The 15,394-nt window shown below is 42.0% G+C and overlaps 1 protein-coding gene and 1 pseudogene across 1 annotated transcript in view; both read left to right on the top strand.

Annotated features, from left to right (window-relative positions):
- Window positions 1-5,608: 5,608 nt before the first annotated feature.
- The window catches only part of LOC139160045 (zinc finger protein 850-like), a 16,055-nt pseudogene continuing 6,269 nt past the window's right edge, over window positions 5,609-15,394 (top strand).
- Window positions 5,641-15,394, top strand: part of LOC139160021 (zinc finger protein 268-like) — a 113,524-nt gene continuing 103,770 nt past the window's right edge. The window contains exon 1 of the mRNA XM_070737524.1: window positions 5,641-5,675. The gene's annotated coding sequence lies outside the window, so the exon portion shown is untranslated. The remainder of the gene's footprint in view (window positions 5,676-15,394) is intronic.

The raw sequence follows: 15,394 nt of genomic DNA, 5'->3' as shown, positions 1-15,394 counted from the left end.
CCATAAAGCCCTTCATGGCATCGGACCAGAATACCTCTGGGACCGTCTTCTGCTGCAAGAATCCCAGCGACCGGTTAGGACCCACTGAATCAGCTTTCTCCGGGTCCCGTCGACTAAAAAATGTCATCTGGCGGGACCTGGGGGAAGAGCCTTCTCTGTGGCGGCCCCGACCCTCTGGAATCAGCTCCCCCCGGAGATTAGAATTGCCCCCACCCTCCCTGCCTTTCGCAAGCTCCTTAAAACCCACCTCTGTCGTCAGGCATGGGGGAATTGAGATATTCCTTTCCCCCCAGGCCTATACAAGTTATGCATGGTATGTTTGTGTGTATGTTTTGTTTTTTAATAAGGGTTTTTTAAATGATTTTTTTAATGATTAGATTTGTAATATATTGTTTCTATTGTTGCTGTGAGCCGCCCCAAGTCTGCGGAGAGGGGCAGCATACAAATCTAATTAATAATAATAATAATAATAATAATAATAATAATAATAATAATAATTCCATGCCTGGGGAGGGCGAAAACAGCTTCCCCCCTCACTGGAGGCCCTCTGGAGGCCAGAAACGGCCTTGTTTCCCAACTTCTGGTAGGCCCAGTAGGCTCATGGTTCACCCTCCCCGGGCTCCAAAGGCTTCTTTGGAGCTGGGGGAGGATAAAAACGCCCTCCCCCATCTCCCTGGAGGATCTCTGGAAGCCAAAAACACCCTTATTTTATTTATTTATTTATTTGTTTGTTTGTTTTGTCCAATACACAATAGTACACAATGAGGGTTATAGAGGATATAATCAGGTAGAATGTATTAAAGGTGGAATAGAGGAGAAAATTAAGGAGTGAAATATAACTATGAGAGAATAGCAGGAAAAGATACAGGTATAGAAGAGAAGATATATGAGATATAGGAGAGACAATAGGACAGGGGACGGTAGGCACTCTGGTGCACTTATGTGCTGACCTCTTAGGAATTTGGTGAGGTCAACCGTGGATAGTCTAAGGGTAAAGTGTTGGGGGTTAGGGGATGATACTACAGAGTCCGGTAGTGAATTCCACACTTCGACAACTCGATTACTAAAGTCGAATTTTTTACAGTCAAGTTTGGAGCAGTTAATATTAAGCTTGTATCTGTTGTGGGCTCTTGTGATGTTGTGGTTGAAGCTGAAGTAGTTGTTGACAGGCAGGACGTTGTAACATTTCATCTTGTGGGCAATACTTAGATCATGTTTGAGGCGTCGTAGTTCTAAGCTTTCTAGACCCAGAATTGTAAGTGTAGTTTCGTAGGGTTATGGGTAGAGGAGTGAAGAACTCTTCTGGTGAAGTATCTCTGGACATTTTCGAGGGAATTAATGTAAGGACTTTTCGATCTGTCTGTCAATTGTCTGGGGGGGGGGGAGAGATATTGTCCCCTTCAAATAGGGTCCGCAACTTGGGCATCCTCCTGGACCTACAGCTGAGTCTTGGCCATCATCTTTCGGCTGTGGCCAGGGGAACCTTTGCCCAGGTTCACCTGGTTCACCACTTGCGGCCCTATTTGGACCAGGAGGCTCTGTGCACAGTCACTCAGGCCCTCATCACCTCCCTTCTTGATTACTGCAATGTACTCTACATGGGGCTACCCTTGAAAAAGTGTTTGGAGACTGCAAATACAGTGTTTCCTTGACTTTCGCGGGTCCGACATTCGCGGAAAGTCTATACCATGGTTTTTCAAAAAATATTATTTAAAAAATACTCTGTGGTTCTTTTGAAAAACCAAGGGTTTTCCAGGGCTGCCCGATGTACAATTATTATTATTATTATTATTATTATTATTATTATTATTATTATTATTAATTAGATTTATATGCCACCCCTCTCCGCAGACTTTTGGCGGCTCACAACAATAATAAAACAATGTAAAATGTGACAAATCTAATATTTAAAAGAAAACATATAAAAACCCGACATTTAAAAACCATACAACACTACCATACCATACATAAAGCTATATAAGCCTGGGGGAGATGTCTCAATTTCCCCCTGCCTGGCGATATAGGTGGGTCTTAAGCAATTATGAAAGACAAGGAGGGTGGGAGCAGTTCTAATCTCTGGGGGGAGTTGATTCAAGAGGACCGGGGCCGCCACAGAGAAGGCTCTTCCCCTAGGGCCCGCCAGACAACATTGTTTAGTCGACAGGACCCGGAGAAGGCCAACTCTATGGGACCTTACCGGCTGCTGGGATTCATGTGGCAGAAGACGGTCCCGGAGGTATTCTGGCCCGATACTGTGCATTTTAACTCTCCTCCTTTCCAACTCTACCCCAGCCACCCTGCTTCTTTAAATAAAAGCTCCGCTTCCGTCCCAGCCTTCTGATTCCTCCCCTTTAATTCTCGGAGTATTGGTACGCTCGAATTGAAGCCGAACCTTACTGCCACCCGCCGCGGCCGCGGCGAGCGCAACAAAGCCCCCTGCTTGCTGCCCCGTTGCCCCTGCAGGTTCTGGGGGTAAGTAAAACCAGGAATGTAGGAGGGAGTGGGAGGAAGGAAGGAAAGAAAGGGAGCATCTTTACTTCGTAGAAATTTGACTTTTGCGGGCAGTCTTGGAACGTATCCCCTGCGAAAGTCAAGGAAACACTGTAGTCCAGAAAGCAGCTGTGAGAGCTGTCATGGGAATGCCTCCGTATACCCATATAACACCTAGGCTCCACGAGCTGCACTGACTTCCTATTAGTCTCCAGACACAATTCAAGGTGTTGGTTATTACCTATAATGCCCTATATGGCTCAGGGCCAGACTATCTATGGGACCACCTCTTTCCACACACCTCCCAGAGACCAATAGGAACACACAGTTGGCCTCCTCCAGGTCCCATCGACTAAGCAATGCAGGTTGTTGGGACCAATGGGGAGGGCCTTCTCTGTGGTTGCCCCGGCTCTATGGAACCAACTACCCCCCGACGTCTGTACTGCTCCCACCTTACTGGCCTTCCGTAAGGCCATGAAGACCTGGCTCTGCCGGCAGGCCTGGGGGCCATGAACTGTACATCTTTCATGGTCAAACTGTATGAATAATGTGTGTGTATGTGATTATGTCTTTTTATAATAAATGGGTTTTATCATGGGGTTAGTTTTAGATATTATATTTCGACTCCTCTTATTGCCTTGTATCTTGTGCATTGTATTATTATTTTGTAAGCCGGCCTGAGTCCTTTGGGATTGGGCGGCATAGAAGTCGAATAAATAAAATAAAATAAAATAAAATAAAATAAAAATAAAAATAAAAATAAAAATAAAAATAAAAATAAAAATAAAAATAAAAATAAAAATAAAAATAAAATAAAATAAAATAAAATAAAATAAAATAATAAATAAATAAATAAATTTCGAGTAATTTCGAGAACCAGTAGTGGAAATTTTGAATAATTCAGAGAACCGCAAATGCCACCTCTGGCTGGCCCCAGAGTGGGAATAGAGATTTTGCAGTATCCTTCCCGTGCCAGGCTCACCAAGCCAAGCCCACAGAATGGGTAGTAAAAAAAATAGATTTTCAACACTGACCTCACCCCATTCCTAAGTGCCCTGTAAAAGATGTGCATAAGTGCAGCAACGTGCCTACCGTCCCTGTCCTAATGTTCCCGTTTATTTGTAACGAACTCATGTATTCATAACCATGTTTATACATTTCATGTATTCACAATCATGTTTATAATTTTATTTGTGATCGTGTTTGTTTATTATTTATGTATGTATGTATGTATGTGTGTATTTTTCTTTCTTTCTTTCTTACTTACTTACTTACTTACTTACTTACTTACTTACTTACTTACTTACTTACTTACTTACTTATTAGATTTGTAAGCCACCCCTCTCCGTAGACTCGGGGCGGCTCACAACAATAACAAAGACAATGTAAGAACAAATCTAATAATTTTAAAAAACACTAAAAACCCCATTATATGCTTGACAAATAAAAATTAAAAAGGTCTTCCACTTAGGCAAGGAAAGCTAAATGCACATCAATAGAAGAGGTTGTACCTGGCTCAAGAGCAGTAACAGAAACAATCACATATGAGTAGCAGTGTGATGTAACTGGCAAAAAAGGCAAAGCAGCCCTAGTCTGCAGCATCGCAGAAATAATATCAAGATCACATGAAGTGTTAAAACTGTATTATACTGTATTGGTAAGACTACACTTTGGATACTGCATCCAGTTTTGGTCACCAGGATAGAAAAAAGATGTTCGGTTTGCAGAAAGACTACAGAGAAGAATAAAGACATTTAAACAATTGCAGGGTAAAACATACAATGAAGGATTGTAAGAATTGTGTAACAGAGAGAAGCACTGGGGTGATATGACAGCAGTTTTTCAGTATTTCAAGGACAGACACAGAAAAGAGGAAGCATACATGTAAGTATGGATGTATGCAGGGGTGGGCTACTGCCCGGACGGCGCGGGGAGGGGACAACACACAGTGGGGTAGTGAAAATGCAGCTCTACCCCAGAGTTGAAAGTGGCGTGCATAAGTGCACTTTTTTGCCTAATGTGCCTACTGTCTTATTATCCTTTCTATTACTACATTCTACTTACAGTATATTATGTTATGTTATATTAATATGTACTATAATACTATACTTGTTTGACAAATAAATAAATAAATAAATAAATGAATGAATGAATGAATGAATAAATAAATAAATATTTATTGCAGGGCGTCCTGCATAAGCCACGTCCAGTGTGGTAGTAAAAAATTTGGTAGCCCTTCACTGTATGTATGTATGTATGTATGTATGTATGTATGTATGTATGTATGTATGTAGAATAGAATAGAATTTTATTGGCCAAGTGTGATTGGACACACAAGGAATTTGTCTTGGTGCATATGCTCTCAACATACATAAAATAAAATATACATTTGTCAAGAATCATGTGATACAACACTTAAGGATTGTCATAGGGGTCAAATAAGCAATGAAGAAGCAATATTAATAAAAATCTGAGGATATAAGCAACAAGTTACAGACATACAGTCAACATGGGAGGAAATGGGTGATAGGAATGATGAGAAAAACTAGTAGAATAGAAGTGCAGATTTAGTAGAAAGTCTGACAGTGTTGAGGGATTTGTTTAGTAGAGTGATGGCGTTCGGGGAAAAACTGTTCTTGTGTCTAGTTGTCTTGGTGTGCAGGATGTATGTATGTATGTATGTATGTATTTAAACATGTACAAGATAGCAGGTAAACAAAGGCAAAGTAGATTCAGGTAAATTTGGACAAAAGGACAATACGACAGGGACGGTAGGCACAATGGTGCTCAGACTTTAGAAAAAGGGCAGAGAAGGACAACAAAGACATTTACACATTTTATTATTTCACTTGGCTCAGCTGCAAAGATAGGCTGCTAGGAGTCTGAAAATGACTTGATAGCATGTAATCGGTGAGACGATCCTGCCAATGGCATCCGTAGAGAAGGGACAAGCCTGTCTCCCCCCCCCCCCCTCCCCAGCAGATAGGCAGCATCTGGGATTGGAAAGTCTACAACACAGTAGCGGCCTCTTCGGGTGACCTTAAAGGAGTTAAAACCATCGAGTACTGTATTGCTAGAAAGGATGGAAGGAGACAAACTTCCTCTTCCGGAAAGAAACCGGAGCGGAGAGTGTGGTTTAGAAAGGCGCTCTCGCCTCTTCCAAGGATCGAAGCATCAGCTGGAAGGTGAGTTGAGGGCAGGTCGGAGGAGAATCCGGGAACAACTCAGGTTGTTTGGTTCCCTCCAGAGTGTGAAAGCAGAGAAGCAACTAGAATTGCGGAAGAACAGTTGGAAGGGATCTTTGAGGTCATCCAGTCCAGCCCCCTTTTCGAGCAGGAGACCTTAAGCATTTCAGGCACATGGCGGTCCAGTCTCTTCCTGAAAGCCTGCAGTGGTGGAGCAACCACAGCTTCTGCAGGAAAACCGGTTAATTGTTCTGACAGTCAGGAAATGTCTCCTTGTTTCTCGGCTGCTTTACCTTTGTATGTTTTAGCCTCAACCCCACAAATATATTTATTCCTCTTTCATTTATTTTCTCTTAGTAAGTATGAAGTCCAGTATATCTGATCCCCTAATTCCATCCTGTATCTTTTGGGTGATAAAGTTGTCATTTTTGTCAGGGTCTCCTGCTCAAGCAAGGGATTGAACTACTAGAAGATTTCCAAGTTCCTTTTAAACTCTCTTGTTCTGTTATGGACATTTTACAATAATGGATTGTTCTGCCACTGTGTTATTTTGATTTTTTTTACTTCCATGTGTAGCCAACAAGCATGGCATTTCCTATTGCTTAATCCATGCATGAACCAGGTTTCAACTGAAAAGGTTCTGTTGAGGACTTTTGGAGTTGTTATGAATATAGAATAACAGAGTTGGAAGGGACCTTGGAAGTCTTCTATTCCAACCCCCCTTTAGGCAGGAAACCCTACACCACTTCAGACAAATGGTTATCCATCATCTTCTTTAAAACTTCTAGTATTTGAGCATTCACAACTTTTGGAAGCAAGTTGTTGCACTGGTTAATTGTTCTAACTGTCAGGAAATTTCTCCTTAGTTCTAAATTGTTTCTCTCTTTGTTTAGTTTCCACCTATTGCTTCTTGTTGTACCCTCAGGTGCTTTGGAGAATAGCTTCACTCTCTCTTGTTTGTGGCAACCTCTTAAATATTGGAACACTGCTATCATGTCTCCCATACTCCTTCTTTTCATTAAACTAGACATACCCAGTTCCCAGAAATACCCAGTTAGCCAGTCAGAGTCCTTTTGGAGTAAGCAGCATATAAATACAATAATTACATACATACATACATACATACATACATGCATAATAAATAGATAGATTAGATAGATAGATAGATAGATAGATAGATAGATAGATAAATGTAACTTGACATACCCAGTTCCTACAACCGTTTTTGATAAGTTTTAGCCTCCAGCCCACTAATCATCTTTGTTGCTCTTCTCTATACTCTTTCCAGAGTCTCAACATCCTTTTGGCATCGTGGCACCAAAACTGAATGCAGTGTTCCAAGTGTGGCCAACAACAACAATAATAATAATAGTAAGAACAACAACAACAGAGTTGGAAGGGACCTTGGAGGTCTTCTAGTCCAACCTCCTGCTTAGGCAAGAAACCCTACACTACTTCAGACAGATGGTTATCCAACATCTGCTTAAAAACATCCAGTGTTGGGGCAGTTACAACTTCTGGAGGCAAGCTGTTCCACTATTCAACCATTCTGATTGTCAGGAAATTTCTCCTTAGTTCTAAATTACTTCTCTCCTTGTTTAGTTTCCACCCATTGCTTCTTGTTCTACCCTCAGGTGTTTTGGAGAATAGGTTGACTCCTTCTTTGTGTCTCCTCTGGTCCTTCTTTTCATTAAAGTAGTCATGCCCAGTTCCTGCAACTGGTCTTCATATGTTTTAGCCTCCAGTCCTCTAATCATCTTTGTTGCTCTTCTCTGCACTTTTTCTAGACTCTCAATATCCTTTTTGCATCGTGGAGACCAAAACTGAATACAGTATTCCAAGTGTGGCCTTACCAAGGTTTTATAAAGTGGTATTTACACTTCATGTGATCTTTATTCTAGCCTCCAGGTTTTGTGGGTGCTCTATCATTGGATGTTTTCAAAATTAAGCTGGAGAATCCTTTGAGTGGGATGGTATAAAGCTCCTGCCTGGAGCAGCGGGTTGGACTAGGAGACCTCTGGGGTCCCTTAGAAGAAGAAGTACTATGTTTCCATGAATTTAGAGGCAGGTTAGGAAATAAATAAAGAGCAGCCAATGAACTTGTGTCTTGTAAAGTAACTTTTAAAAATATGTACATACTTTATTTGGAAAATTAATTTAAACTACAACCTCCCCCCAAAATTTAATTTAAAAAAAAGCAAAAGTTGTAACGACCTTCAAACCTCTTTTAAAATTTTTGTCTCTCAAACCCCTAAGTTCTCCAATTTCGTAGGAGTCATTGAATAGATCCCCTAAACTCCGCTGGAGATGTCACCTAGCCTGGTAATATAAGATTCAGGAACCAACCCACAAGTTTGGGGAACAAACCTTCACCCTCAGTCATTGAATAAATTTTAGGCAGTTTAGAACCTAGCAAGAATACTGCAGTTTAGGCAGTTTAGAACCTAGCAAGAATACTGTCCGGGTATACAGAGCTACGCAGCAGGACTGGTCAAGATACCAGAATTTATAGTGTGGCAATTTAGGAACCAGTGCAGAGAAATAACGAAGACACTTTTGTAGAAAGCAGTAGTAAACAGTTTTACTCTTCAGTGCAGTCAAAATATCTTCTGTCTTAGTCTTCTACCAGGTTTCCCTGAAAATAAGACGTACCCCGAAAGTAAGGCATGTCAGAGGTTTTGCAGAATTTGCTAATATAAGGGCACCCCCCCCCCCCGAAAATAAGGCGTAGTCACTTTTACATACAGTACGGTGAAAAAACATATGGTACGTTGGAGTTGGGGGCGGGGAGCGACGAAAGTGCGGAGGTGCCACGCACGTTCCTCATCCCCCTGCTAGCCCGTGGGTGGAAGGAAAGGGAGGGGGCCGTAATGTATATAGTTTCCTTTTTATTTTTTGACATCTCCTGCAATCATTTTATAAACAATTAAAGTTACTCTTTTCTTTGAATTGTATAGACAAAGAAGACGGCAGTAAGAGCACTCCAGACAACTGAGAATAACAAGCAACGTTAAAAAGGAAAGCCCCTCAAGTTAGAAAACACAATATTTTTCATTTCCTTCAGAAAACTGCAAAATTCTCCTTCTTCCCCAGTGGATGATCAAGGAGAGATTTCAATCTGAAAAGAGTAGAGTATGTGGAACACAAGGATACATTACAGGTAGTCCTCAATTTACAAGAGTTCATTAAGTAACTGTTTGGAGTTACAGCAACACAGAAAAAAACTGATCTATGACCATTTATCATACTTTCATGACTACTGCAGCTTTCCCGTGGTCACGTGATTTATATTTGAATGCTTGGCAGTTAATTCAGATTTCAAATCACAGCAGAGTATGCACGAAATGATCCACATTGGGGAGAACCAATACTAATGTGGCAAAGGTTTACTTAGAACAGCTCCCTTGTGGCTCATGGAAGGGCCCACATAGGAGAGAAGCCCTATAATGTCTTCTATATACTGAGCATGGCAACTTGGTGATACATTAGAGGACTCACACCCGGGAGAAATCCTTTTAATATTTTGATCGTGGGGAAAGTTTTGGTCTGAACTCTGACTTTACAATACACTGGAGGATGCACACAAAAAAGAAATCGCATGATTGTTCTGATTGTGGGAAATGTTTCACTGAAAAGTTCAACCTGGAAAGACATCAAAGGACACACACAGGAGAGAAACCCTTTGAATGCCCTGATTGTGGAAAACATTTCAGTCACAATTCCAGCCTGGTGATACACCAGAGGATTCACACAGGAGAGAAACCCTTTGAATGCCCTGACTGTGGGAAAGGTTTCAGACAAAATTGCCATCTAGTGATACATCAGAGGAGTCACACAGGAGAGAAACCCTTTGAATGTCCTGATTGTGGAAAAAGTTTCAGTTACAATTCCAGCCTGGTGATACATCAGAGGAGTCACACAAGAGAAAAATCCTTTGAATGTCCTGATTGTGGAAAACATTTCAGTCACAATTCCAGCCTGGTGATACATCAGAGGATTCACACAGGAGAGAAATCCTTTGAATGTCCTGATTGTGGGAAAAAATTCAGTAAGAATTCCACCCTACTGGTACATCAAAGGATTCACACAGGAGAAAAACCCTTTGAATGTCCTGATTGTGGGAAAAGTTTCAGTAACAATTCCAACCTGGTAAGACATCAGAGGACTCACGCAGAAGAGAAATCCTTTGAATGTCTTTATTGTGGAAAAAGTTTCAATCAAAATTATCACCTGTTGGTTCATCAGAGGATGCACACAGGAGAGAAGCCCTTTGAGTGTCCTGATTGTGGAAAACGTTTCAGTCAAAATTTCCACCTGGTAAGACATCAGAGGATTCACACAGGAGAGAAACCCTTTGAAAGTCCTAATTATGGAAAAAGTTTAGGTCACAATTCCAGCCTGGTGAAACACCAGAGGTCTCATACAGGAGAGAAGCTCTTTGAATGTCCTGATTGTGGGAAAAGATTTAGCCGTAATTCCTACTTGGTGGAACACCAGAGTATTCACACAGGAGAGAAACCCTATGAATGTCCTGTTTGTGGAAAAAGTTTCAGGAACAATTCCAACCTGGTAAAACATCAGAGGACTCACACAGGAGAGAAACCCTTTGAATGTTCTGACTGTGGAAAAAAATTCAGTCACAATTCCCACCTGGTAAAACATCAGAGGACTCACACAGGAGAGAAACCCTTTGAATGTCCTGATTGTGGAAAAAGTTTCAATCAAAATTCCCGCCTGGTAAAACATCAGATGATTCACACAGGAGAGAAACCCTTTGAATGTCCTGATTGTGGGAAACGTTTCCGTCAAAATTGTCACCTAGCGATACATCAGAGTATTCACACAGGAGAGAAACCCTTTGAATGTCCTGATTGTGGAAAAGGTTTCAATTACAATTCCAGCATGATGAAACACCAGGGGATTCACACAGGAGAAAAACTCTTTGAATGTCCTGATTGTGGAAAAAGTTTCAGTCAAAATTCCCACCTGGTAAAACATCAGAGGATTCACACAGGAGAGAAACCCTTTGAATGTCCTGATTGTGGAAAAAGTTTCAGTCAAAATTCCCACCTGGTATATCATCAGAGGATTCACACAGGAGAGAAACCCTTTGAATGTCCTGATTGTGGAAAAAGTTTCAGTCAAAATTCCCACCTGGTAAAACATCAGATGATTCACACAGGAGAAAAACCCTTTGAATGTCCTGATTGTGGAAAAAGTTTCAGTCAGAATTCCACTCTACTGGTACATCAGAGGATTCACACAGGAGAGAAACCCTTTGAATGTTCTTTTTGTGGAAAAAGTTTCAGTTACAATTCCAACCTGGTAGAACACCAGAGGATTCACACAGGAGAGAAACCCTTTGAATGTCCTGACTGTGGGAAATGTTTTAGTCAGAGTTCCGGTCTGGTGAAACACCAGAGGACACACACAGGAGACAAACCATTCTAATGTAGTATTTGTAGGGAAAGTGTCAGTCTTAATTATAGCTTGGTGATCCACCAGAGGATTCACACAGGAGAAAAACCGTATGAGTGTCCGGTTTGTGGGAAAAATTTCAGTCAGAATTCCAACCTGATACTTCACCAGAGGACTCACACAGGAGAGAAACCCTTTGAATGCCCTGATAGTGGAAAAAGTTTCAGTCAGAATTCCACCCTACTGGTACATCAGAGGATTCACACAGGAGAGAAACCCTTTGAATGTCCTGACTGTGGGAAATGTTTTAGTCAGAGTTCCGGTCTGGTGAAACACCAGAGGACACACACAGGAGAGAAACCATTCTAATGTAGTATTTGTGGGGAAAGTGTCAGTCTTAATTATAGCTTGGTGATCCACCAGAGGATTCACACAGGAGAAAAACCGTATGAGTGTCCGGTTTGTGGTAAAAATTTCAGTCAGAATTCCAACCTGATACTTCACCAGAGGACTCACACAGGAGAGAAACCCTTTGAATGCCCTGATAGTGGGAAAAGATTTAGTCGTAATTCCCACTTGGTGGCACACCAGATTATTCACCCAGGAGAGAAACCCTTTGAATGTCCTGATGGTGAAAAAAGTTTCAGTCACAATTCCAACCTGGTAAGACATCAGAGGACTCGCACAGAATATAATTTCTTTGAATGACTTTGGAATGTTTTGCATCTCGTTTGGAAACTAAGCACCCAGAGTATGGAGGAAGAATGGAGAGCAGGATGCTTGAAGTCCAGTGTGAAGTTTCCACAGTCTGTGTTGATTTGGGGAGACATGCCATCTGCTGACATGCCATCTGCTGTGCTTCATTAAGTCCAGGATCAACACAGCTGTTTACCAGGTGATTTTGGAGCATGTCATGTTTTCTTCCGCAGGCAAGCTTTATGGGGATGCTGACTTCAATTTTCCAGCAGGACTTGGCACCTGCTCACACTGCCAAAGGCACCAAAACCTCTTCGATAACACCTCAGCAGTGCCACAAGCTGATAGCTTCCATGCCATGCCTCATTGAGGCAGTAATTGCTGTAAAAGGGACCCAAACCAAACCATGTTTATAGTTTTCAGGGGTCCTATATTGTTCTATGTACATTCCTTGTTTTATTGATCACATGTAATATGCTAAATTTCTGAGATGAGGAATTTGGGGGTTTCATTATTGCTGTTAACCATAATCATAACAATTATGACAAATCACGGCTTGAACTGTCTTGCCTTGCATGTAATGAGTCTCTCTCATATATTACGTTTCACCTTTTAATTTGCATTACTGAAATAAATGAGCTTTTGCACGATATTCTCATTTTTTATGTTTCACCTATATATTACCATATTTTTCAGACAGTAAGGGGGTGAAAATGTCTGCACATCAGCGGGTTTTTGGCCTCTACAGGCCTTGGGTTTTTTTGTGTTTTTCAATCCCTTTTTTTTGATGCCCCTTTCAGGGCTTTTTTCAGCGCATTTTCAAGGCTTTTTATGGCCTATTTTTTGGTAATGTTTTATTTTTCTCTCAACACATTCAAACAATACAGTGTACCATCTAGTATTCCACGCTTTGGAACCAACTCCCCCCAGAGAGTAGGATTGCCCCCACCTTCCTTGCCTTTCGTAAACTTCTTAAGACCCACCTCTGCCGTCAGGCATGGGGGAACTGAGACACCTTCCCCCAGGCATATATAATTTATGTATGGTATGTTGTGTGTATCTTTTTTAATTATGGGGTTTTTAGTTTTTTAAATATTAGATTTGTATTTACATTGTGTTCACTATTGTTGTGAGCCGCCCCGAGTCTACGGAGAGGGGCGGCATAAAAATTTAATAAGTAAATAAATAAATCAATAATCAATAAATAAATAAAATGCAGTAGAAACATAGAAGACTGACGGCAGAAAAAGACCTCATGATCCATCTAGTCTGCCCTTATACTATTTATTTGTATTTTATCTTAGGATGGATATATGTTTATCCCAGGCATGTTTAAATTCAGTTACTGTGGATTTAACAACCACATCTGCTGGAAGTTTGTTCCAAGGATCTACTACTCTTTCAGTAAAATAATATTTTCTCATGTTGCTTTTGATCTTTCCCCCAGCTAAGTTCAGATTGTGTCCCCTTGTTCTTGTGTTCACTTTCCTATTAAAAACACTTCCCTCCTGAACCTCATTTAACCCTTTGACATATTTAATTGTTTCAATCATGTCCCCCCTTTTCCTTCTGTCCTCCAAACTATACAGATTGGGTTCATTAAGTCTTTCCTGATACGTTTTATGCTTAAGACCTTCCACCATTCTTGTAGCCCGTCTTTGGACCTGTTCAATTTTGTCAATATCTTTTTGTAGGTGAGGTCTCCACAACTGAACACAGTATTCCAAATGTGGTCTCACCAGCGCTCTATATAGGGGGATCACAATTCCTGGCCGAAGCGCTGGGGAGGGAGGCAAGCCAGCCCCTTCTGCTCCTCCCCAGCGCTGTTAAGAAAAGTTACCCTGCTGCCCCTGAAGGGTCCTGAGCCTCCTGTTCCCTCCCCCCCACTCCTCCCCAGCGCTTCGGCCAGGAAAATAAGGGACGACGAAGGGGTGGGGGGAGGCAACGGGAGGCTCAGGACCCCTTCAGGGGCAGCACGGCAACTTTTCTTAACAGCGCTGGGGAGGAGCAGAAGGGGCCGGCTTGCCTCCCTCCCCAGCAAAGCAGTCACGAAACACAAAGATCAGATAATCCTCCACAATGGCCAAACCCACAGGCTGCTATTTATAGCAGCCTCACTAATTACCACAGCCCCACCCAACCACAGGTGGCCTCATTTTCTTTGATAATAATCTCTCAGTTGTTGCTGCCTATGCATCGCTCTCCGCATGCGTGGCTGTATCATTAACTCTTGTTCTGAATCCAAGGAGGAGCTGTCTGCCACACTCTCCTCCTCCCTGTCACTCATGTCTTCTTGGTCAGAGGAGCCTTCATCAGCAGATTCCACCGGGGGCAAAACAGGCCTCCAGCATGTGGATGTCTCCCCCACATCCACAGTCCTTGGGGCAGGAGCTGGGCCAGAGCTAACCACAACAGAGCCCTGGGGGGAGCAGCGTAGAGAAGTGTGGCTTCTGCCAACTCTGTGAGTTGGAGATTTAGTTTGCCTGGTGCATAAGCCTGGCTGGTGGAAGAGCTGCCTGCTAAACCCCTCCATCACAGCCGGGCTTAGAAAACAGTGATGGGCTACCAAAACTTTTACTACCACACTGTGGCCGTGGCTTATTATTATTATTTTTATTTTTATTATTTTATTTTATTTTAAATTAGATTTGTATGCCGCCCCTCTCTGTAGACTCGGGGTGGCTCACAACAGCAATAAAACAATTCATGACAAATCTAATAATTTAAAAACATTTTAAAAAACCCGTTATTAAGCAGACATACATACAAACATACCATACATAAATTGTATAGGCCTGGGGGAGATATCTCAATTCCCCCATGCCTGGCAGAAAGGTGGGTTTTAAGGAGTTTATGAAAGGCAAGGAGGGAGGGGGCAGTTCTAATCTCCGGGGGGAGCTGGTTACAGAGTCGGGGCCACCACAGAGAAGGCTCTTCCCCTGGGTCCCGCCAAATGACATTATTTAGTCGACGGGACCCGGAGAAGGCCAACTCTGGGACCTAATCGGTCGCTGGGATTCGTGCGGCAGAAGGCGGTCCCGGAGATATTCTGGTCCAATGCCATGAAGGGCATTTTGTTTCAACATCTTTCACTGCAAATTGGGTTTTCTGGGGTGGAGCTCCATTTTCGCTACCCCACTGTGTGTCCCCCCCCACATCCGGGCAGTAGCTTTTTGATGCTACTTTGGGGGGGGGGGTGTCTAACTGATTGAATGCACCTGTTTCTCAAGAGACATTGCACTGCCAGCCAAAGGAAGATTTTTTTGGTTAAGGTTAACCTGAATTTTATTTATTTGTTTTATTGATTGATTGATTTGTCCAATACACAATGGGGGTTTTAGTGGGTATATGGATAGTAAAATACATAATGAAGGTTATAGAGGATATACTCATAGTAAAATATATCTAAGAAAGAAAACAAGATATAGGAATAAGACATATCAATGAAACAATAGAAGAAGAGATATAGGAATAGAAGAAAGGTATAGGAGATATAGGAGAGGAATAGGAGAGGGGACGGAAGGCACTCTAGTCCACTTATGCACACCCCTTACTGACCTCTTAGGAATCTGGATAGGTCAACCGTTGATAATCTGAGGGTAAAG

The sequence above is a fragment of the Erythrolamprus reginae genome, chromosome 2 (assembly GCF_031021105.1).
Source record: "Erythrolamprus reginae isolate rEryReg1 chromosome 2, rEryReg1.hap1, whole genome shotgun sequence".
In the NCBI taxonomy this organism is placed as follows: Eukaryota; Metazoa; Chordata; class Lepidosauria; order Squamata; family Dipsadidae; genus Erythrolamprus; species Erythrolamprus reginae.
Note: the sequence above shows the minus strand (reverse complement) of the source record. Positions and strands in the feature narration are given on the sequence as shown.